Raw genomic sequence first — 24,392 nt, 5'->3', positions numbered from 1 at the left:
TACACTGTTGCAAAGAGGCACGTCCAGCGTGCAGACGGAGAGCAGGTTTGCAGTGAGTGCTGCACTAATTACAGCAAAGATTAGCACTAAGGAGCTCAGCTCAGAGAGACAAACCCAGAGCAGGTGGGGGTCGAGGCTGGTTGGTGAGGGTCCGGCAAAGGAGCGTGTCACAGTGCACACCAAGGAGCCCTTGGCTTCATGTTACACTTGCACTGAGATGCTGTGTCTGGATCGCAGGCACTGCACACAGCCCCATTACAGACACGGCTGGGGATTACAGGTGCCTTTCCTCAGTTATTGAAGTTGTGTCATTTCTGTTCTTTTGTTTTTAATATACCTTTCTCATGCAAGATTCATTATTCTGGCTTTCATACTTAAATCCCGGTCCCTGAAGAGGTGGGAAATCTCATTTCCAGGAATTTGTGGCTGTCTCAGTAAATTCTTAAGAGCTCACTGAGATTAAGGATGACTGCATGCCCCACCTCTACCCTTTCATTCTCTGTCAGTAAACCTAGCACTCAATCAGACAAGGTGCTCCCACAGAGCCACTGGGCATAAAATGGGGCTCAGCCGTTCAGCTGCATCCTCGTGGGAGCAGCACCAAGCACCGTGGATGCGAAGTTCATCCTTCCCCTTGGGGGCTACAGCACTCTGCCCTGCTGTCCAAAGCCAATGATTTATATCTTCTTTCTAACTGGTTTCGCAGAGTCGCTTATTAAAAACAGCCTCCCTTATGTTCTGTTTCTCCTCCTGCTGTCCGTTTGACCCAGAGGGTGACTGCAGCTTTCCTGTTCCCCAAACCCTGGCTCCAGAAGTCCCTCCCTGCTGTTCCTTCCCTGTCCCCACGTCGCCCAGCCCCACCTCAGAGCTGGTTCCTTGGCTTTGGCAGCACACCTTGTTCCGCGAGGTGTTTCGTTTGCTGATGGGCGAGCGAACTGAGTCAGAGTTTAGTTTGGATAAGCTCCCATAAAATGTAACGCTTGACTGGGGATTATCCAAACTATACGATCCTCTTGAGACTCTAAATTAGCTTGGAAGATCCAGGCTTCTTTCTGAGATTTTGGCACTTCCTGATCCAAATAGCATGGCAATGGGCTCTTGCAGTAGAGGTCAGCATTTCTACTTCTTGTTTCAGCTGGATCCTGCAAAACGTGTGAGCAAGCAAACAGGCTGGTTAGACTTAGGCTGGGAGGGAGAGTGAGAGGGCTCGGGCATGCATGGCCACTGTTTGTAGATTGACATTGGATAAAGGACTGGAGAGAGTATCTTTTGGCACACAAACAGCTCTGGCATCTCAGTGCACTTGTCCAGGGGTAAGCCTAGATGGAGGAGGGATGCTGCACAAAGGTGGCCTGTGGAGCTTTGTTCAGAAACGAAAAAATACCAACCCCAAAGACAATACGAATGAAGCTGCAAACGTCAGATTAAACCATGTTATTACTTGCAAGGCAACCCATCCTAAAACCTTATGTATACTAACATCTGTAGTATGATAGCTAACACAGTATCCTGTCTGTAGCCAAAGCGAGCAGTGGACACAGGAGGAAAAGTGGGGTGTGAGCAGCTGAGCTGGCCCTTGACAGAGCCTCCCAGGCTCCAGCATACAGTGCTTCAGTAACTTTCAAGCCAAATTTTGTGTCCGGTTCTTTGTACTCGATAGCTACTGATGAACCCGTCCTCTCTGTATCTTCTGCAAACATATTAATGCTGGCAATTCATAATTACTAAGGCAGGAAGATTGATAGAGAGAGAAGCTGAATCCTTAAAAATAATCTTTAAATCTAATGACAAATATATACGTGGACAAAACTTTAGGTTGGCTCTTCTGAGGTAGAAACTACTCATTCCTATAACTACAGAACTGTGGTTGTGGATGGCTTCCTTGCAGGGTTTGGGGATGGGATGGAACGTTTACCTGTGCTCCCAAGTCTCCAAGACAAAGAGAGCAGGCTCTGAACTGGTGATGTCATTTATTTTCCCCCACCTTTGAAGGCCCCTTTCTTATCTCAGCCCAAAAGCACTGCACAAACACAGTCATTTTGCCAAAAATGGATATTAAATGGGGAAAAACAACAACAACAACAACAAAATTCACTTTAGGTTATAGCACGTTCTTGAGAGCAATTTGCAGTGTTCTGATGTTTTTGCTTTAAACGCTGCAGCCCTCCCCCTTTCCAGCTCCAGTCTGGTGCACAGTCCTTCCTGCCCACATGGTGTTACGCTTCTCATGGACGTCACAAAGCGATTGCTAAATCACAGCTGTCCTGCCAAACAACTGGCCCTTCTGCACGCCAGTTCTCCTCAGCCTCCAAAAAGCCATACGACTTCTTCTGGGCCCCATTCAAACTTGGGCGATGTTCTCAGTTAAAAACACCAAATGAAATGCAGAACAGTTAGGTTTTGATTAACTCTGTGAAAGGGTTAATAGGATTCTTCTTCTTTTCTTTTTGCCTGTTTTTTTTTTTTTTTTTTTTTTTTTTTTTTTTTTTTTTTTTGTTTGGTTGTTTTTTTTTTTTTTTCCTTCCCACTCTTTAAGGAGAAAATAAAAAGACAGAGAGACCTGAGTGGACACAACTAGAACAAAGCCCTGTTTATGATTAGCATGGCTGAAAATATCCATGTTAGGCCAGGTGCAGATGGCTAATTCCCCCAGACTACAAGCCAATTTAAACCATAATTCCTGAGATAGACCAGTTTTCCCAACATTAATGGGAACCAGCTGCCTCCTATTAATAATATGGATGATTACAAGGGGGAAAAAAAAAAAAAGTGGAGGAGGGAATAGTGAAGTTAGAGAAGATATTATTTTCCAGACTTTTGGCTGTGTCCTGCTGGGGACAGTATGGAAAGCTATGGAATATGAGTCTTGAAAAACCTGTCAAGTTAAATACGCACAGTATGTTTGCTCAGGAGGAGGATCGAGTTATCTCTGTACTTCTGAGTTTCAGTGACAAGGTTACTGAAGGGGTAGCAAATATTTAGTTATTCGCTGGCTCTTTGCTTGTGCCTTCCCTCCGCTGGGGTTGGATGGTTTTGATTAGCCTCCTAGGAGGGAGCCTACTGCCTTTTGTCCACTGAGCCCAGCCGTTCCCACTGCAGCCTGATTTTCATGTGAGATCGTGGAGTACATCAAAGCAAAAGGACAACAAATGAACTGAATTGTTCTCAGGAGAGCCCGGCTGGCCGCTTCAAAAAATTAGTTCGGACTTCCGCTATGGGCGTGAGATGAAATGTGATGACGTGGAAACTTATGGCATGTAACATCCGTGTGTGTGTCTCAGGAATGTTTTGTTTGTTTTTTTTTTTTTTTTAACTGTTATTTTATTTTAAAGAATAAATTCCACAACATTTTTCTTTCCTTTCTTTTTTGCTTCTTTGGAAGGAGGAAGGCAAAGGTCCATGGTATCAGCCATTTTGCTATACTCCTCATTCCTTCAGTAGACTCAATTCCAGTAGACGTGGAATCATCGAGTTTCTTTGGGATCAGTAAATAAAGGAGCTGAGATACAAATGAACCTCTTTCTCACCCCTCCAGGAGGTGGGTAGGACCAAGTGCCGTTGTCCTGGTTGTTGTGTTAGGAGTTTGGGGGATTTTTGGTGGTCTTCAGCCAGCTGCATTTCCTCCTAATCCCCTCCTTGATGGTCTGGAGAGGTGTGGGGAAAAAATCCAGCACTTGGCATCATCGTTTCCGCTGGGAGTTTTGAAGGAGGCATTCTGAGCACCCAAGGAGATGCGTAAATCACAAATCATTAATGCAAAAAGAAAATTGTTTGATCTTTTTGCTGAGTTATGAAACTAAGACCATTGCAGAAATGTATCCCAGCAGCAACTCTTCATTCACACACGCCTGCAGCCCGCTCTTTATATGGACCGTCAGAGCATCTCTCTGAGATACCTACTGTAAAGAGTAGGTATCTGCCTGCATCCAAATTTCAGAGCAGCGCTTAAAGCAGAGATAGCAGAAGTAATTGGAAAGATTTTATTGATTTTATGTACGTAAATATAGCATAGTTGAGTTGACGGTGCCTCTTTAAATAATTGAATAAATCAGCCTCAGCTGACAGTAGCTCATGAGATAAGAAGGCTGGTTGTGGAGGAACATGAGTAATTAGAGAGTGGGGAGTCTTGCCACATGGAATTGACCCTTAGGGGCTCGGAGAAAGCAGGATTTGTGGCTGCTCTGAAATGCCAGTGGTCTGGTCCAGCATTCCTCTTGTCAATATGAACCTTGTGTTTTTATTGGAAACATGTGTCAAAACAAAACAGCATTTGGAGCTGCTGTTGAGAAAAGGTGGGCAAGTCCAGAGACAGCCAAGCTATTTTTCTGCTTGTTGCCTAACATACCGTGCCAGCGCTGCCTATCATGCTCAAATGGAGAGAAATGCGGTAAGCACCGTCGTAGTAAATAGATCATTGCTATGTGGTCATGTTCAGATAGAAAAATGTCTTGCGGTGCTCATTCTGCTGTCATTTCTTCCTTAATGATGTAGTTCTGTAAGCTAGAGAGACTATGACATTCTGCTGTACTTTGTTGATGCCCAAGTTGAGAGTTTATATGAGAGCTATCCCCTGGAGAAAAGGCATTGCAGCAAGCAGAGTCCTGAGCTTTCCTGGATGGGCAGTGGAGCATTCAGTGACCTGCCAGTCAGAGGTGATAATTTACTCCCAACAGGCTGCCAAAGCAATCTGAAAATATGAGTTATGAACCTTGGAATGGTTACCTGCATCACAGAAAAGGCTGAATAAAGAGATGAGCGTCCTCGTATCTGGTATTTAAAGAAATCTGCCTTTGGGTTGGTTATTTTTATTTTTCCTGTTTTAAAATTATTTTGTTGGGTTGAAGTTAAACATCTGCCTCTTGCTTTGCTCTCCCTCCCCTTCTACCCCTCTAGGATGGTCTTATTTCATGGGTGAATGAGGTGGTTTGGGGAGATAAGGAACTCAATTTGTAATCTACTTTAGGGGCTTTCAGAATGAAAAGTATGGACTGATATGGAGTGTTTAGTTATTAGTGTCTCAGTTTTTCTTTCCCTCATCTGTCTTGCTGTGTTACCAGATCTTCACAGTCTGGATTTGAGGCAATAATGGTGAAAGCCAGAACATGTGAGCCCTATCCAGGCCCAGCATCACGTCAGTTCTGGACTGAATCTGAGCTTAATTGAGAAGACAAGAGGATATCTCTGGCAAAGGGAAACATGGCTGTCACAGGCACTGCTGTGTTCAGTTTAACACAGAAGAATGTGCTCTGGCGTCTTTGTTTGGTTTCCATTTTAAATATAAGGTTAAAGGCATGTGTTCTTCTGTTGTAGGTTTTAAGTGTGATTTACAAACCCAAAATAGAACTCTCTAGGACTCTACGGTCTGGCCCTTGTGATGACAGGAAATGTTTCTCGCCTTAATACCATCACTGTGGCTATTTGTGCATGCCTGCTTGCCTACCACCTCGTGCAGTCATCACCATTTCTCACTGCACCTGTGATCTCTTCTTCTGTATTTCCTATTGTGTGGGAATAGCTTAGGAAATCAGAATTATTTTCATCCCTGTTATAAAGGATTAAAGCAGAGTTTTGGATTGGAGATGCATGGATGTATGTTGAGAGGATTTCCTGTCAAGCAAGAGTAGCTTTGAGATGTTCCATTTGGAGGGCCAAGATGTCTCAAAATTTTAGGGAGGAAAACCAACCTATTTTTGTCTTTTGAGATCTTTTTCAATTGCCTTTTATTTCAGATGTACTTCTTTCAGTGAGCATCCATTTCCAGCTTAGAAATTGCAAATGTAGGTTATATGCACAGTCAGTGCCCTTTCTGTTATCTGGAATCAGCACGTGATGCCAGCATGACACACTTCAATATATAATTTATGGGGAAGTTTTGCCCTCAGTGGTAGTTTTAGTAATAAGAAATCTCATTATGCATTGACTTCACAAGCTTAATTGATTCTGTTATTCTTCAAGAGAAGAAACCTGAATTTGCTTGTGGTCTTTTGGATAACAGGAAAAGTTTCTTCTCAGAAAGAGGTGATGCATTGGCACAGGCTGCCCAGGGAAGTGGTGGAGTCATCATTCCTGGAGGTGTTCAAGAGCCATGGAGATGCAGCGCTGAGGGACATGGTGGTGGTGTGCTGATGGTTGGACTTTGGTGATCTTGGTGGTCTTTTCCAACCTTAATGATTCTATGATGCTATGATTTTAGCGCTGAACAAAGGTTCTCCAATAGGTAACATTCTGGAGGTCTTAAAACTAAAGAGAAAAAGATCTGATAGACAGGCAGAGCTGTGGATGGCTCCTTTGGAAGGCCTCCTCCGTGAGTTAGGAATTGGCACAAGCAGTGCTTGGATTACACTGAAATTATAAGCACACCCTGCTCGCAGCGGTGGCACAATTGTTTTGAAACTAGGCAGATCCTCTGTGTTTAATATTTGGCAGGTTCTGTGTTTTTGGCTGGCAGCCACACTGAAATGTGTTTAGTTTTAATTGACAGCCCTGGTCAACACTGCAGATCCCAGGTAGGTACTGCTAATCCTGACAAGGCAAGGCAGAAGCAGACTTGCTTTTCAGCTCACCAGAATCTAGTTTTTGGGAAAACAGTGGCACTTTGCTTCTAGATAATTCACCCTTAGGATCCAGCCTCTGGATCCTCCACGTTCATACTCTGTCTTAGGGCCACTTTGCAGTTGCAAGCAAAATGTGTTTGTGAAGCACTCTGATGCGAGGGGAAGCCAGGTGCCTGTGCAGGGCAAGCTTATTGGAAAAGGGAGACAGTCAGAGTCATATTTACTCTTTTTTTTTTTTTTTTTTTTTCCTTTTTTTTGGACTTGAGGCTTGAAAGTAAGAACAGCTACATACAGACCTGTAGTTTAAAATCCGAGACATTCCAAAAGTATGTATGGTTAGATTTATGTAAGCCACAGTTTGTAATGGTTTAGATGTAACCTCCTGGTCCTTTTGAGAGAGTTTCAGCCTGGCTGTCATGGGAGACAGAGAGAAACATAGAATATTTACAAAAGTAAAAAAGAAAAGAATAACACATGCACAGGCTTACAATGGCTTTGGTCGTGACATCTAAGCGGAGAGAGCAATGATTTCTGTGAACCATAAAAAAATGTTAGGTTCAGCTGGCATAAAATTCCCCAGAGCAGTACTTGTGACTATCTCTCAGTCCATCTGTCTTTCTGTCTGTCAGTCGTTCTTGTATGCTTTGTTATTAGTATGCATTCCTTCTCGTGGTATTGTCTTCCTTATAAGATAATTTCTCAAGGTTTTTTTTTTTTTTTTAAACTATCTCCTGAAGTGCCTTCGATTTCAGTGGCTGCTGAGCACAGCTCCATGGCAAAGGAACTTGTAGTTTTGGAGAAAAGACACCCGAGTATCATGACAACGTGCCATTCATTGGCATTTAGTTCTCATCCTTAGAATAATTTGCACCTCTGACAAAGAACAGGAAATAACATCAGGTCAGACGCTACCAAAAGAAGACACTGAAGGAAGAGATTCTCTGTGCCAAAGAGAGATGAGAGAAGGAAATTTGGCATGTCACCTGAGACTGAACGGGAGGATTGTTCCTCCTCTGTGTCATGGGATCTCCCGTGAGAATCTCTCTCGGATCCTGACACAGTGACAGCTTCAGGACAGGACTTCAGTGAACCGTGGTGCTCCCAGCTTCCAGCTACAACCACTGCAGGGGGGTTATTGCTAAAGGTATAAATAAATAAATCTAGAGATGGTAAATCTGTAGTACATCTTCAGAGAGACATGTCTCGAACAGCCCCAAATTTATGGATTTATCGAAGAGCTGGGTTTTTGAACCCAGGTTAAGATGAAGAATATCCCCCAGTTGCTCATTTTTAATGGCAGTGCAAGATCAAGGTGGAGACCTGGCTGCTCCAAACTTTCCAAAAAGGAATTTCCAAGAGTGGAGTAGCCCTGCTTTCTCCTTCAACAGGTCTTTAAACTGCTCGGTACTCCTTCATCTGCCTCAGACTTTGATTTGGCACTGCTGTGTCGTGCAGATGTAGCAATCACATTTGCAAGCCTGGAACTAATTAAAAATGGAATATTTTAGATCAGTCATGGTGAGTGTGGCCAGATTTACAGGGAGAATACAAGGGAGTTTAAGGAGCAGAGTGATCTAGCCTTTTAAAAATGTTCTTCCTTCAACACTGGTGCATTACCTACAGCCAATTGTGTCGATCCTTTGCAGCACTATTTTTTGCATACCCCCAGGCTGGTTAAAGTGGAGCTTTAAGGGGACAGAGACGTTTCACGGTTTGCTACATTCCAGATGTATGGAGAATCGTCTCGAAAATCTGCCTGGCAAGACAGTACTTTTTTTTTTTACATTTCCCTCCCACCCCATTTCTAAAGAGGGCACGGTTGCCAAGCTTATCCATCAGCTTAATAAGAGACAATGAGTTGAAGGCAGTGGGGAATAGAAAAGTCAGGAGATCAGAACAAATGGCTCCATCTGACTCTGCAGCAGCCATATGCGTGATTCATGGACAGAATGGGATAGGCTTCTCTTGTAGGTAACACTGTTATATGAAGCTGGGAGACCCAAGTGCTTTCCATGAGCCACCCCAATCCTGTGAACTCTGAGTGACTGGAAAGAGTGCTTGCCTGCAGACTGCTCTGTAGGGAATATGGGGAGAAAAGATTATCCACAGAGCAATTACATGGTGGGTCACCGTAATTTTCTCCTCGCTCAGCTCATTGTTTCCTAGGCTTTGCTGCTGCTGGCTGCCAGCTCTGCACCTGCTCCTTGCTGAGTCAAGCTCGGAAACAAAAGAAAAAGCATTGCACTCTCTTGCAGCATAGTCAGGCTCATTACGGAGGAGTGCTTTTTCCACTCGTACTGACAGCCGGTGTGCAATGATACCAGTCATGCCCCAATTACACTGCTCATCACAGTCTGATGGGGACATCGAGCTCCTGTCATCACTGCTTTGTGTCACCTGCTTGTCTACTGAGCAGTACTTGGCTGCAAGTTCCTTGGGTCAGGATCTCCACAGGATGTGCTGGGATGTTGGGTTTGCTCTCCTCGGGAGGCTGCCTCCACGCAAAGTAGTGGCAATAATAGGGCTATCCTCTAGATGTCCCTACTGTGGGCAAATAGCAAGCTTACCTGTGGATTAACACTCTGCTGTGATGTTCTCTGTACAGTGTTCAGGTGGCAGAATCCCTCACTGTTTAACAGAAAGAGATGATTTTTTTTTCAGTCCTGGTCTCCTACAAGGTGGCATGGCATAGTGATGGGAGATGGTAGGTCAGACTGATAGCTGGACTTGTCTTGAAGGTCTTCTCCAACTCAGAAGATTCTAAGATTCTAAGGTTGGCAAACAGAAAACTTAGTATCATATAGTATTTTTTTTTTCTTTCTTTTAATGTCAAAAGCACTTTAAAATGTAATTTGTAGGCAAAGTGGTCATGTGCTGAGTGTAGGTAGAGATATGATGGCAAAGATGCATATCCCAAAAACAAAAAACCCAAAAACCAAACAACACCACCAACAAAAGCCATAAATCAACATTTCATAAATTTAGAGAGGCACAGCTTGCACTCTCTGCAAGGGATTCTTTGCTAGCATGGCTTATATTACCATTAAAATGATTTAACTGGAACCTCTGCTCAGCAGCATTATAGGTGACACATTCCCTAGCTGCAGTGTATCCAAACAGATTGTTGTAAGGCCTTGAATAAACATTTTCCAAGTCTCGCTCTGAAGCAATTTACATCAAACAGCATTTATTTCATGGGTGCCAACTAGTTTTTGCGTGTTACTGACAGAGCAGGCAATGTTTTCTATCAGATCTTCTTGGCTGTAAACAGAATACCTTTTAATAATGTGGCAGGGACCTGACTAAATGCAATATTTATGGCTCATGCATATGAAAGTCTCATAGTTTGCTTATAAAGAGCAAATGAATCCTGCAGTTAATGCCTTAAATGAATAAGAGAACAAGGACAATTCTAAATATTTCTCTAGAAGCATACCTTCCCATACGTTACCATTCCTCTTGTAATGTGAAGGATTGATGCTTTTCTCTGTACCTGAGGGCAAAGCTCCTCAAAGGTGGCCCATCCATTGGATTTCAAGAGGTTAGTGCTAGGGCCAATACAGTCAAAGAAGAAAGTTGGACTAAAGAGTTCAAAACTTACCAAAAGGGGCAAATTCTTTAACTACAGTAAAATCCTGAGCTCACCCATTGATATCTGAGACAAAGTTAATCTGTGCTGAAAGGGAGCAGAACGAGGTCTTGGTCTTGTGGCAGCAATATATGGTAAGATGCGTGTGCTAAGCACCTTCAAGCTGAACCTGGTCCAAACCCCAGCTCTGCAGAATGGAGATGGAAATTTCATGGAGCTAGGCTTCAGTTTGAATATTTTTGTTCCTTTTGCTTTCACACAAATTACCAGAGTTCTAAAAACAGCTTCGAACTCTCATTTCTATTGGCACGGCTGCTATCGATCTTGTCCAGAAAAGGGATGGAAAGACATGACAGAATTGGCAGCCGTCCCGAGCCATGGAGTCGGGATCTCAGTCCTGATCCAAGCTTTGCTAATGAACAGGAGTTTTTTGTGTCTGGAAGATTGGTTTCTAATCTTTTGTACACACATGGAAAATGCGTCAGGCTTTTTTCTCAGTGGATAAGATCTGTTGGATCTGGGATGACCAGCTTGATCAGAAAGCTTGGGGGAGAGTGGCTGAAGCAGCTTCAGCTGGGGAGTGGAGGGGCTTCCAGCCATGGGAACCAATGAGGCAAAGGATGTTCCCAGCTCTCCCACACACAGCACAACTCAAATGTTTCCTTTAGCTTTTTTCCAGAACAGTTACTCTTTTGATAGGATGAGAGGGAATGGCCTCATTTTGTGCCAGGGGAGGTTCATGTTGGATATTAGGAAAAAATTATCTGAAAGAAGCAGTGTTGGGTACTGGAACAGGCTGCCCAGGGAGGTGGTGGAGTCACCATTCCTGAAGGTCTTCAAGGAACATGTAGAGGTGGTAATGAGGGATGTGCTCAGTGGGCACTATTGGTGGTAGGTGGAGAATTGGATTAGGTGATCTTAGAGGTCTTTTCCACCTTAATGATTCTATGATTCTATGATTCTGGGTTGCTCAGTCAGGTGGAGCAGCTATAGAACTTCATAAAACTGATCCCTAGGAGCTCCCCTAACGTTTGTTTTCAAGCAAATGTTGCACCTAGGAATGAAAGCAATTTTACTGTTTGCAGTTTTTTAATTTGCGGCTCTTCAGTCTCTCCAGTCAAGAAACCAAATGAATATCATGTGGTTGAGCCTGCCAATACAATCATTATTATTAAAATCAACTAACAAAAATATCACACTGTACAATTAGCAAAAAGACAACAGCTTGGCAAGCACTTCTCCAAACTGTTTAGTAAATACGTTCCAGCAATGAATGTCTTAGCAGAAAACAGGAGAGAAAGACCACAAATAAAATCAATATTATTACACATATTATTTGCCGCAAGTAATTTGAAAACTTCTGCCTTCATCCAAAACATTTGTTTTAAATTATCCGCTGACATATTCTGGAAATAACTATGATAGACTATTTTTAAAGTAGTAGTACACAAAGGAGTTTCTTCTTTATGTCCTTTTTCACATCGGCAGTTTCTGATGTGCTAAAATAGACTCAGATAAGGGTTTGTGTGTGTGAGTGTGTGTGTGCGTGCCACTTTCACATGTTTATTTTCAGTTTTGGACTTGAAAATTGTGTGCTGTGGGGAGCAGGTGGTTTCCAGCATTTGAAGAGATCTGCATGTTAAATGAGTTGAGCTTTGCATCGCAGGGAAGTATTGCTACATGTAATTTCATGACATTCCTTTCAGGCATCTTCTTGGGTTCCTTTCCAAAATGCTATGAAAAAGTGATTTGCTTTCAGAAAGGAATCGCTCAGCTAAAAATAATAAATATGTTATAGCTAATGTGGAAACTGAAAATGTCAGAGGTGATGTGGAAAACATCGGAGCAGACTGAACTGAAAGGATAAATGATCCTAAGGAGTCAAAGGAAGCTGCTGCAGAAAATCCAACTGTTACCAGTCGGGACAGTTTGGAAACCACAGATGAAAGATCCCAGCTTGTGTGTAGGCTTCAGGAGAGCTGAGACACCTTTTGTTGGCTTGAGTGAAGGAGCCAGCTGCTGTCTGTACAATATGTCCTCACGCTGCCCATTTCTGGGTGAGGATCCAAGTGTCAATAGTGCCCCAAGCCCTGCAGACTTGCTAAAGGGTGCCGAGGAGATTTGTGCCAACTGGGAATACCATGTTTTTGTGGCTTCCAATTTGAGCACTTTGCCTGATGTTCTCTGTAAGTTTCCTTATAGTCATCTCAGCAGGGATTTCCTTGGTGGAAATGCAAATAAAGAACTGCACTTTGCACACTGCTGTTTGTAACTGTCTGAAAGGCCTGACCCCATCAGCATCTGGTATTCACAGGTCCTTCATTGCTGGATGCACTGTCATGTGTGTGTGTGTGTGGTGTTTTCCTGGTTTCACCACCAGATATCATGTTGGGGAAGGGCTGAATGTTGGCTCAGATGGGTGTCGTGTGCTTTTGAGAGCATTCATCTTACCAGATCTCCCAGATCAATTCTCCAGTTTGGTTACTGAAATGAAAATTAAATATCTTACCCACCAGGAAAACTAATTTGGAGATACATTTTTAACCCCAGAGCAATCTTTTACCTACAAACTTAATTGTATTCCTTTAAGAAGATATAATTAAGTATCCCCATGGCAGACCATCAGTTTTTACAAAGCATTTCTAGAGCAGATAGACATCATTAGTAATACAATTCTTGGTGGTGCAGGCAGGAAAATAAATTGGTTGTCATTGGGACATCATCAATATAATGAACATCTGACATGTAGACTGTCTGTTTCAGATGAAGCAGACATAGATGAGGAGAAAAATTGTTAATAAGAGCAGCAGACAAGATGTTGCAGACTATAGCTGTCTCATGAAATGTTGTTTGCTGCCAACACATCGCAGTAAGGAAAGTCTGGTCGACCCGTGAACAGCTGGGGAAAATAGAGGGAAGAGGCACTTTCAGGTATATCCTGAGAAGCTCTGCTGAATCATGGAGTTTTAGTCCCTAACATTTTTTTTTTTTAATTGCTCAGTAGTTCCTTTCATTCTATGGAGGAAATTGGTAGTTTGCCTGTCTTGTACTTTCATTTACCCCTACAACAAAATGGAAGCTTTTGTTTTTGAAACTATCCTTTCTCCCAGAGAAACCAGTAGCTAACGTTGTCATGGATGGACACAAAACAGAGCTGGTTCAAGTTCTGCAAAGCCTGGGAGAAATTTTGATTCGCAGAAATGAATATCCAAATGCCCTCCATGGCCTCAAGGATTTCTGGCTGTGTCTGCAGGATGCTGGGGAAGAATTCCTGTGTTGAAAACAGCTGAAAACATTGCAGGGTAGTGTCCTAGCTCAGTAGTTGTTGGTCTCACTCATCTTTGGTGGATTTAAGTGTGTGGTGGTTGTTAAGAGTAGGTGCTAATTTCAAGAGGAACCAGGTCCATTTCCAAGCAGGCATATGACTGCTTCTCTGACTCACAAACGTTTGGGAAGTGAATTCAGCTTTTTTCAAGTGTTCTCTTCCATTATTTGTTAACAAGTCCAACTGGTACCTATTTATTTTGCATGACAGGTGATCTAAATCACACAATATACTTTCCTTGTTTTCAATGACTGAAATGCACCGATGGAAAAAAAAATTCAATTTATTTGCTTGGAAGAGTTTTGAATGAAAGGCTGCTCATGTGAAATGCATTAGCAAAGGGATCCCTGTGTTGGAATGAGTGTGAGCTGACACCCCACAAGTCAGACAAACAGCAAGAATTCATTACGGAGCACCTTTATGAAACGAGAGCAGCTTGGAGCACTGCAAATATTGAGCTGATTAAGAAGCATAAATGACCCTCACCATGGAACTCCTGAAGGAAGCATCATAGGCAGCACGAAAACTTACATGGAACCTGAAAGAGGTAACCAAGCCTCAACAGGATCAGAGTTTAGGAAAACTCCTTACTCCCCGGTACAAACCCATCACAGTCATCTGGGCCCAGACTGTTAACGTAGCAGTGTCAGGTGAAATGGATTTCTCCCAAAGTTTCTGATGCTTTCTGTTGTTTGACAGGCAGGAAATACCATCAGAGGCGCCTTCCTTGCTGTAGTTCATCATGTTCAGAGTGAGCAGGAATCGGGAAGTGCAGAGGCAGTGTGAAAATGAAAAACCAGGAGGAAAGGGAGCCGTGTTGCCGATGCCATTGAACAGGGCAGTTTGGGAAGGGGCTGCTGTGTTGGAATGTCGTGGGATGGAGGCTCGCCCACTGATTCCCATTGGTCCAGTGCAGGCATAGCATTCCACTGTCAGTAAGAAATGCAAAAGGATGAGAAGTGTAATTGAAATGAGGAGCTGTATTGCACTTCTCAGCTGTACAAAGAATTTTCCTTGTAAGGATTCCAAATCAGTAACATTAATCTTGATGCTGTTGTTACTCTGCTAGGTACATGACATCCTGGAAAAGCTCACTGTCCATTGATTGCTCTTTGTTTAATTCAGTTTGTTTTTGTTTTAGAGGGTCCTAATTAACCACTGGGCTACCTGCCTGCCTCATTGCTCTGGAGTGACAGCACAGCAGTGCTCCTCTCTGCTGACAGCTTGAGCTGTGTAAGGCCGTGTTTTTTGGCTGTAGCATAGGCAAATGGAGAATTCTTTGTGTGCAGGTCTGAGGCTGCATATACACGTGTGAACTCTCTAAAAGCAAACAACCAGCTTTTGTAAAGCCAAATTCCAAGCAAGCAACCAGCTCGGCAGCTGTGAAGGGTGTCTGTGTGTTTTTATTGTTGATAAAAGCACAACCCACAGTGACTCAAACCTCAGGATGTGGTGGGAAATGGGGAAGAAAAAAAAGATAGAGAGTGAGAGAGAAAGGGGAGAATAATCCTTGTCAGGACAAGGGGTTCAGACATGCCAGATTTCCTTGGCGCAGACATTCCTGTCACGAGCCTTGCAGACGTTTCATGTTAGATTCCTTGCTTCCTTTTCACCTGGCACCAATGGTGTAGTGATGATTTCGAAGGCAAGATGGCCAAGTGTGGGCAGGAGCCCAGGTGTGAGGGCTGTCACCCATCTGTCATCATCTGGCATCTGCTCGCTGTGACAAAAGCATTGATGACCATTTCTGTTCCATCTCCCCTCTGCTCCAGTCCCTTTCTGAGTTGTTCTGGGAAAGCAGAAGGCAGCTGATGGCAGGATAGGAATTTGGTGTGGAGAAAGAAGAAATCTGGTTTGGAACCTGAATGCTAAAGGGATGCATCAATTTCCTATCAGAGAGGTGAAGTGCTCAAATTTGCTATGCTGCTTTGACTTGAAAGGCATTTACCCAGATGTCAAGACTACTAGACATGCTGTTTTAAGATAAGGTTGAGCTTTTGAACTTGTTCTGGGGCCCCAGATTGCACTCCACCAACTCCAGCCATGTGCCTTTGGTACAGTTTTTGCTGAAGCTGTAGGACCCACTTGGTGCCCTCAGCCTTCCTCCTGTGATGCTGCTGTCAGATATTTAGCTATGGGATCACTCACACAGGCATGAGGAGGAAATCAAAGAGCTATAGAGTTCCTTAAGGTTGAAAAAAAAAAAAGTCTGACTGTCAACCCACCCCCACTGTGCCCACTGACCACATCCCTCAGTGCCACTTCCACACAGTTCCTGAACACCTCCAGGAACAGTGACTCCAGCACCTCCCTGAGCAGCCTGTGCCCATGCATCACCGCTCATTCTGAGAAGAAGCTGTCCCACCACAGGGAGCATCTAATAGCAGAACTGGTCTTTTCCTGCTGAACATTTGTTTCTTTCACTTATAGTGAAAGAAGGGCGCAGCCACAATAGGAACAAACTGAGAAAAGAACCATGTCAGGGCTGAAGAAAATAACAACTGGAGCACATTGTGTGAAGGCTGGATGGGCTTGTCTCTAGCATTTACTGATGGAAGTAATGCAGGATCTCCTGTCAGCTCGAATCAACCTGTTGAGTTTGCAGTTGCTGATTCAGCAGTGAGACACAGTGCCCGCTCTCCAGGGAAGATTTACAGAGCTTAACCTGAGCTTCTGCAGCACTGGTTTTCACATTGCTGATGGCTGAGAATCCAGGAGCTAACTCAAACTAGGAACATAAAAGGTAACTAAGGAAAACAAAGCTTTTCTCGGTAGACTGACATTGCCACATCTCCTCCATCAGGTCATTAGAGAGCCCTGTGAAAGGAGGAAGATTGAATATCTCATCTGCAGCCAAATCAAGCTGCCATGCATCATCATCACTGGTGGAATGTTCAAGAAAAGCGTAGATGTGGCACTGAGGGACATGGTTAGTGGGCATGGTGGGGATGGGTTGATGATTGGACTAAATGAGCTTAGTGGTCTTTTCCAATCTTAATGATTCTGTGATTCTATGATAATTGCAGTGGTGCCATCAGTACTTGTCAGTTGCTGACAATGAAATAAGCCATGTGCTGTGGTCATTACTAGCTGAGATTTCAGAGATACTAAGCTCTTCCAGGGATTGCAGGCAGTAGGCACGGGGAGAGGCCACCTACTTCTTTGCTCAGCTCTAGGAGCACTGAAACAGAGCTTTACAAAGCAAAATATGAAATATTCATTTGAATGTCAAACATTCAAGTGTTCCTGTGTTCACATATGTGCACATGTGTGCAGACATAACGTGTATTATATCAATGTGTTAGTTAATTGGTGCATTCTCTAAATGGCTGTGGTTTTTTAATACTGCTATTCCCTTATCTCCACAAATGAATAACACTGTTAGATCTGATCTCTAATTATATTCTGAAGGGCAATAAACCCCTGAACCTTTCTGGATGTTCTTAATTAGATTGAAATCCAAACAAAACAGCCAAAGGAAAACAACCGGAGCGGTTGCTGGAATCTTGCTACACATTTATTGGTGATTGGGAACAGAATTGAGTGAACCAATCACTGAGAAGATTTCATGATTTGAGACCTTTCCAACTTTTCTCTGCATCCTGAAAATGATCTTTGGTTTTTTTTTTTCACGTTTATATTCATTGAATTTTTTTGATACGTGGTTTGTATAAGCACGTTCCAACACACTGGTTGCAAAGCAGTTCTTAGCTGCATGCAGGACTGTCAGCACTTGTTGTGTAAATCACATCCTTTATATAAGCTGCACACATTTGTACACTGACAGCTGAAGGCACCATAGAACACAAGGTGAAAATTCTGGGACTTTTTAGGGGTCAAACTGCTACGTGCCTGCAGTGTCACACAGACGTGAGGGAACGTTGTGACTTAGTGTTACTTTAATGAGAAGGAATGAGTATTCTTTACATAAATCTATTTTCTGAATTGTGATGCTTTAGCTCACTTCTGATCTTGAACTGAGTGTTGAAAGATATTTTACCTTTACTTATTTCTTGTTCTGGTGATTTTCATAGGTACAAAATAACTCCTTGCTGAAATGCAACTATCTCTGGGGTGGAGCGCTACTCCTCGACTCCTCCATAGAAGCAAAACAGATCTGGGACACAGAAAAAAATGCAAAATCAGGATTGGATGGAGAGTGAACTTGGGAGTGAACTTTCCGGAAAGTACATGAGAGGGATCAGAGCTCATTGCACGTGAACTGAGCAGCAGTGAATAAAACAACTTACAAGCTACGTCAGTTCTGGGAAACAAAAGCGTTTTACAGAAGATTTCCTCTTGTTTGAGTTGTGATATCCAACCGTGATGGATAATCACTTCTTATCCTGGTTGTTTTGTTGCTTCTGAGACATGGAGTTTTTACTTCAAGCTTGGTTAAAGACTAAAAAGAGGGGACGCAGCTGTGTCTCAATTAACCCTTAGCTCAGCAGTAGGGTTTTCTCAGGCTGCTTTGAGAAGAAAAAACATAGTTAAAACAACAGAAAGTTTTAACTTTTGCCTCGAGGGCTGGAAACCTATTTTTCAGGCAGCTTAACTTCTGTCATTCTCAGGGTGTCTCTTCAAATTAGCATCAGACAGTGAAATAAATAGGAAATATTGCCCAAGAGTCCTTGGTTTTGTCAGAAAGGACTTTGATAAAAGTAGAGGGGAAGAAAAAGAAAGCCTGAATCATGAAGGTCTGCCACGTCTTTTTGCTGCTGTGAAATCAAAACTGACTGAGTTTATGGTCATTCAATTATTACAACCAGTGTATGAGAAAACCAATAATTTGGTGATGCCGGGTTAAATGTTCTAGACAAGACATGGTGTGAACTTCCTCATGTTTGAATTCTAAATTTCAGCAAAGGTAAAGTAATACCAAGTAAACCTGGTAAAAAGATCTCATTATGTTATAGGATGTTAATGTCAATTCTGGAAAGTTGAGCAGAAAGAGAGATGGGAGAGGAGGACACAACTAAAGAAATGGCACTGGTTTCTCCATAAGCGTCCCTAACAGGTTCCTTTCAGATGCTGGTAGCCCTGTGTCTTCACTGCCTCAGGACACAGGGCAGCAAGGTGCCTCACAAGGGCTGTCCATAAGGTGTCCAGTCCAAGAGTCTGAAACATTTTTGGTGCAACTTTGAAGCCCTGTTGACCAGAACGTGTATCGAGGATTGCAAGGCTGTGTACATAGGGGCTCATCCAAGCCCTGGTCAATCCACAATGTCCTTCAGCTGCAGACACTCATATACCTTAACCATAACTACATTAAACACTATTCATCGGGCAACAAGAGCTGTTCTGCCCAAGTGAAAGGCAGATATCTTCCTTTCTGGATGTTTGTCAGTGGCCGCCTCGTAGTCAGGCACCCATCTGCAGCACAGAAGCAGCTCCTAATTTAATATGGTGGTTAAGGAGAATAATTTCTGATTCCAGCTCTTTACAAGCAGCAGCATAACATGACTCCCTGCCACCAGTCTGCTTCCATTTTCACCCCTGTAGTTTCTTTCTTTCCCTCATTTACATACTTTCCTAATTTGTCTTTTGTCCTAAGTATTTAAATTACATGTCGACTCTTTGTATTCTCTGAGTGGATAAATTAAACCATTATCAACAGGAGGGGCTTATCTCCTCCTTTGTTCCACCTGGAGTTTGCTAATACATCCATTACCTTTATATCACAGAAAACAATTAACAGAGGTGTTTGTTGATAAACGAATCAGTTTATCTCAATTGGATGCTTGTATCTCACAGCCTGCAGCTCGCTCTGCACACCTCAGGTCCAGAGTCCTGCAGCAGCTCCAATATCCTTTAGGATGAATGCAAAAGATATTCCCATAAGATATTTCATTTCAGAGATTATTCTTGGTTGGAAAGGGTCTCTCACTTTCACTGTTGATTTTTCTCTAAATATTAACAACAAAAGCCTAAAAAGAGCATGGAAGTACACGGACAAAAGAGATCTGATTCATAGCTTTGTCTAATTTACACCTCCAGTATATTTGGTGAGAAACAGTGCAGTTCACAGCTCTCTCTGGCATGTGATATAGCTATGATTAACATTTCTAAGTACAGTAATAACGTGGAGGAGGATGATAATAATGGTGGCCACTTATTCCCACCTAATAAAAAGTGCAGGGAAAGGAACTGGCTGTAGCAGGATGAACCATGTGCTAGATTTATTCCTCTCTCAGAGGAAAAATAGGTCAATATTCTATTATAGTCCAAATATTATTAACTTTCTTTCCCTATATATTTTGGTATTTCATTGAAAAGCCCAGTGAAAATCAAAATCAATCTTTGGAAAAACGACTATCTCAGCTGTAATTTTAAAAGTTTCCTTAATCTATATTTTCCTTTTTGCTTTTCACCAGGGTCCCTTGCATGCGTGCACTTCGTTTTCTCAACAGAAAGTAAAAGAGAAAACAAAAGCTGAGGAGGCATTCAAGTACTGTGGAGATGTGGCACTGAGGGACATGGTGAGTGGGCATGGTGGGGGTGGGTTGGGGCTGGACTGGGTGAGCTTAGAGGTCTTTCCAACTGTTGTGATTCAAAATGGGAGAAAACAAAGTGGATCCTGGTGCTTGTGGTTGTTTTCATTGCAAAGAAAATAGCATCTTTCTTAAAACAAAATATGCATTGTTGTTATTTATTGCAATATATAAATTTATTGCTTTTTTGAAAAGAGCCACTCTGGAAATATGTGTCCTTGCTGCAGTTGTGCTGGGAGTTGTATATTCCATCATTTCAGTAGGTGTCTCAGCCCTTTCTTTGGGACAAGAAAGGAAAACATCAAAGTGCCAGCACGAAACAGTATTTTGTGGGTAGAGCAAAGCTTGTAATAGGTAGCCTCATCTATTCAACCAGATCTGCTATAAATGTCTTCTCCATTTATTGTCATTGCTGTAACTCAGAGTGCTCACTGCTTTATGCCACTTCTCTGACAGAAGAGGAACTGCAGCAAAGGAGAGAAATTTCTTCCATCTGCGGCCAAGGTTAAGGCAACCTGTAGGAAAGAATGAAAACGACGCAGAGAAATGAGCACCTCATTTCAGCAAGGGCCAAACTGCTGTCTGCAACATTTTGGATGACTCAGCGTGTTTCCTGGTTTTATTTATTTCTGTTTTTCGTTGCAAGAGGTGTTTGTGTCAAAACTAAAGCTTGAGGAGCTGAGCCTATTAGTACATGACATGTCTTTCTCTGTCACGCCCAAAGCCGCAGCCATGATTTCCCTCTCACTGGCTCTGGGATGAAGCAGGTGTAGGGGTGTTGAGGTGGTCTGGCACTGGAAATGCTGGCGGGAAGCTGAGCTGAGAGGAAACCCATTCCTTATGGGCTGTTACACAAACTGGGAGCTCTACAGAAACCCACCAGAGAGACTAAGGGTTGGGAATAATTAGCACACATCAAAAAATCCATAAGAAACACAGCTACTTTTTGACAGAAGGGCTGAATTTTGCAGCTATTGGTCAGTGCAGTGAATGGAAGGGAAATGAATATCAGTGCAAACGTTGACTCAATCCAGAGAGCTGCTCTTCTTTCTCCAGCAGGCGTGTGGAAATCTATTGCTCCTCACTGAAAAATAAAGCTGGGGATGCATTATTAAAAAGCAGGACAAGCAATGTGTTAACCCCTTCATTTCAGAGCAGAACTTCCAGGATGAAGCATACTAATTGTTTCACTGATATGTGATATTAGCTATCAGGGTCAAGTGTTTGAAAGAAGTCTCACAGTCTACTACAGAGGCAATTTGTTATAAGCAAGAAATGGAGGCAAGAGGGAAGAGAGAAATGGAGCAGCTGGAATAGATGGCAGAAAGAGAGATGGAGGAGGAAATGAAATGGAAAAACACAAAAAACATGTTGGCTAGAGAAAACAAGGAGAAAAGCATGAACATGGGTTCTTTAGAAATGTTCTTGCTGACAAGAACCTGGAATTTTTATTTACCATCACTTCATTCTTCTAAAGTATCTGCTATTTACAGTATATTGCATTCTCAATATTTCCTACAATTTTCCTCCTGAGGAGGCTCCATTCCCTGCCCTTCCCCCAGCTGTGTGGGACAAGAGCCACAGCATCCAGAGTTTAAAAAAAAGGGAATGATAACTCTGATCCATAACAGATCTCACCAATGATATACAAAATTTGAAAGGCATATTTTCATGTTTTTGTGGTTTTTTTTCCACCCTGTCAGTCATCTTCCCTTTGAGTTCCTTGAGGGAGGTTAAATGGGAACACCAGGTAGCTGGCCAGCAATGTCTGGAAGTGGCTAGTGCAGAAATAGTGGGAGCCTCTGCACCTTTACCCTTTATGGAGTTCATTGTTAGATTGTGGATATGTTTAAGTGAGAAGGTAGAGCCACGGTGATTCCTATGCACTGTGAAGGAAGCCTGCAGAGATGTCTCTGCTGCCTTGGTGCACGATTAGGAATGATATGAATGCATACAGGCTGCAGCTTGATTGGCCAAGATGGAAGTGATATTCATGAAACAATCAGAGCATTTTGCTAATGCACAAAGAGTGACACATGATCCCAATTGAGTGAGAATGCTCAGATCTGCCCATTTGTGGGTAAAAGTATGAAGATATCCCCCATGTCACTGGGGTGGAAAGAGTTAAAGAGCACCAATCAATCTGCAATCAAGCAGCTGAGGCATAATTAGCCAGACTGATTAGGCCATAAAGGTTGTGGCAAGCCAGAGTTTGGGTTTTCCTAGAGGGAAGACTGCAGAACTCCTGAGCTGAGGGCAGCTCAGCTTCTGGGGTGAGTAGTTCAGAGCATTGAGCTTTGTGTCTGTCCTCTGTAGCTGTGGTGAAGCTGCTCTGTAGTCCTTGGGTTGAGGCTTGGTCTGTATTTATTTGTGTATTTGAGATTCCCTATACAGGTTTCTTTGTAGCTGTTCTTTAACTGGGCTTTTTGTGATCTTCTGAGTGCTGCTGGGATACTTGGTATAAAGACCTGAAAGCTGAGGAGCAACAGTTTTGAGCGCCTAGAGTTGCAGAAGAGCTGGATGCTCTGCTGAGAATCCTGGTAGTTCATCCCCATTGCAATTCATGGCCTGCTTTTCCTCTGGTGCAGTGCTGGCAATGGATGAGGGCTGGGGCACCACACAAAGGTCCTCATCTTTCTTTTCTAGCGCTCACCAGGGAAGTGTTTGAGGGCACTTATAGGAAGAAAGAAGGAAGGAAGGAAGTTTTTGGAGTCTATTGCTGAAAAACAAATCAGTGTGTTTCTCCTGTGAGACAAAGAGAATGCAGTGTACAAATACAACTCGGTTTCTGGCTTCTAAAAAAGAGGTGAGGGAATAATAAAAGAAAAATAAATAAAGGAAAATGCAAATATTTAGAAAGCTCCAGGCTTGCGGTACATTTTGCTGTTTCCTCGTCTCTAAAAGCCCTGTGCACCTTCAAACATTCCTGACTGCGGTGGATATATGAAATAAGTGCCCAATTTGGGCTTGCATAGCCTAGCCATACCGTAAACAAGCAGTGCTGCCTGGAATCATTGGCCAGACAGCTGGCAATCCCTGCAGATTTTCTAACATCAACTCTGCTCTTGGAGAGGAGGCTGAGCCCTGCTCCGTGAACCATCCCCTTTGCATAGGGCTGGAGGCAGGCTGCAAACTGAGCAGGGAGAATAATTCCCCTACAAATTGCTGCAAGTGTTAAAGCTCCAGGGAGCGGATTTAATAGCTGCCTTCCACTCTGCATTGGTTCAGCAGGCTGTGGTTTATGGGCACAGCTGGACGATAGTGAAAGAAGGCAGGAAGGGGAGGCCCTACTGTGCTTGGATTTGTGGAGAAAAATGAGTGTGCACTTGTTTGGGCTTTGCTTTGTGTGGGTTCATCCCTGTAAGGTTAGATGCCAAAGAATAGTAGTGGGCTGGGAGTGAGGAATGTGGGAATCAGCATCAGCAAAGCGAGGTTTGTGCAGCGTGCTGTGGGATTTGGGTGGCCACGTGGAAGTAGCAGTGAGTTCAGCCTTCTGGGCAGAGAAAAAGAAGTTATGACTTCAAGCTCCTATTTGCCTCAGGTTTCGCATGGTGAAAAGGGGTGTGTGTGGGGGGGGGGAGAGTTGGAAGTGTGTATAAACGCCAACTCAGCAAAATGAATGGTTCACACAGAAAACCCAAGGCTGGGAGTGAAACTTGACTCACTGAGAGCCTCTTGTGTATTGAGTGCATGTGGTGTAGTGATTGAGGAATATCCCAGCTGCCCCTATCATGACAAAATAAAACAGCGCTTATTGAATATTTAGAGATTGAAATGCCAAAAAGGAGAAAAAGTTGCCCTCTGAAGATGTGGTGAAGTGGAAGCTGGAGATTGAAATAGCTCTTCAGGGAGGTAATGAGGCAGACAGTGATGATGCAGATCTGGGGAGGAAGGACCTCAGCATCCTCTGACTGCTTCTGTTACAGGTGTGGAAATGCTTATCTGACCTGGCAGGCTTTGTGTAGGAAATACAAAGCTCTTCTTGAGGTTCCCAGGGTTTGTTTCTATTTTTTTTTTTCCCCACTAGCGGCAGGATTGCTCTCCAAATTTCAAAGCTGGTGAGCAAGGGCTGCCAGGGTTTGCTTTTCCCTGAAAGGACTCCTCATGCGTCCAGCCTAGGACACGTGCTCTGGGAAAAGAGCAATGTGTTTCTGCTGTGTCTGGTGACAGGCTCCTGTTAGTGGTTGTGTCCCTTCACTTCTGCCAAATTCGCTCTCTCAAAAGGGTAGAACTTTGTTCTTTGCTTCCTGAGCTATGTAACCTCTCCAGTTTCAAATCTTTTTACTGCTCAGCTGCTGTTGACTGTTAAAAACTGGTCAGAAGCTGGAAATCTCTTGGACAAAGGGAAGTTTTAGGAACATGCTGAAGTTCAGGGTAGCTCAGGTCAGATGGGGAGAAGTAAATTCTGCCTATTAGCAAGTCAGTCTGCTTCT

General features: G+C 43.2%; 2 long non-coding RNA genes across 2 annotated transcripts in view; both read left to right on the top strand.

The window, feature by feature from the left end:
• The window catches only part of LOC128075510 (uncharacterized), a 35,736-nt gene extending 21,091 nt beyond the window's left edge, over positions 1–14,645 (top strand). Inside the window, exon 4 of the long non-coding RNA XR_008203876.1 lies at positions 14,612–14,645. This is a non-coding gene — a long non-coding RNA (uncharacterized LOC128075510). The remainder of the gene's footprint in view (positions 1–14,611) is intronic.
• On the top strand, positions 14,640–24,020 carry LOC128075511 (uncharacterized). Its single transcript, XR_008203877.1, has 4 exons — positions 14,640–14,701; positions 17,503–18,335; positions 19,843–19,947; positions 20,383–24,020. It is a non-coding gene; the product is annotated as an uncharacterized LOC128075511 (long non-coding RNA).
• The last annotated feature ends 372 nt before the right edge of the window (positions 24,021–24,392 follow it).

Source organism: Tympanuchus pallidicinctus, unplaced genomic scaffold, assembly GCF_026119805.1.
Source record: "Tympanuchus pallidicinctus isolate F22 unplaced genomic scaffold, pur_lepc_1.0 scaffold12, whole genome shotgun sequence".
Classification (NCBI taxonomy): domain Eukaryota; kingdom Metazoa; phylum Chordata; class Aves; order Galliformes; family Phasianidae; genus Tympanuchus; species Tympanuchus pallidicinctus.
This window is presented reverse-complemented; position numbering and strand designations above follow the sequence as displayed.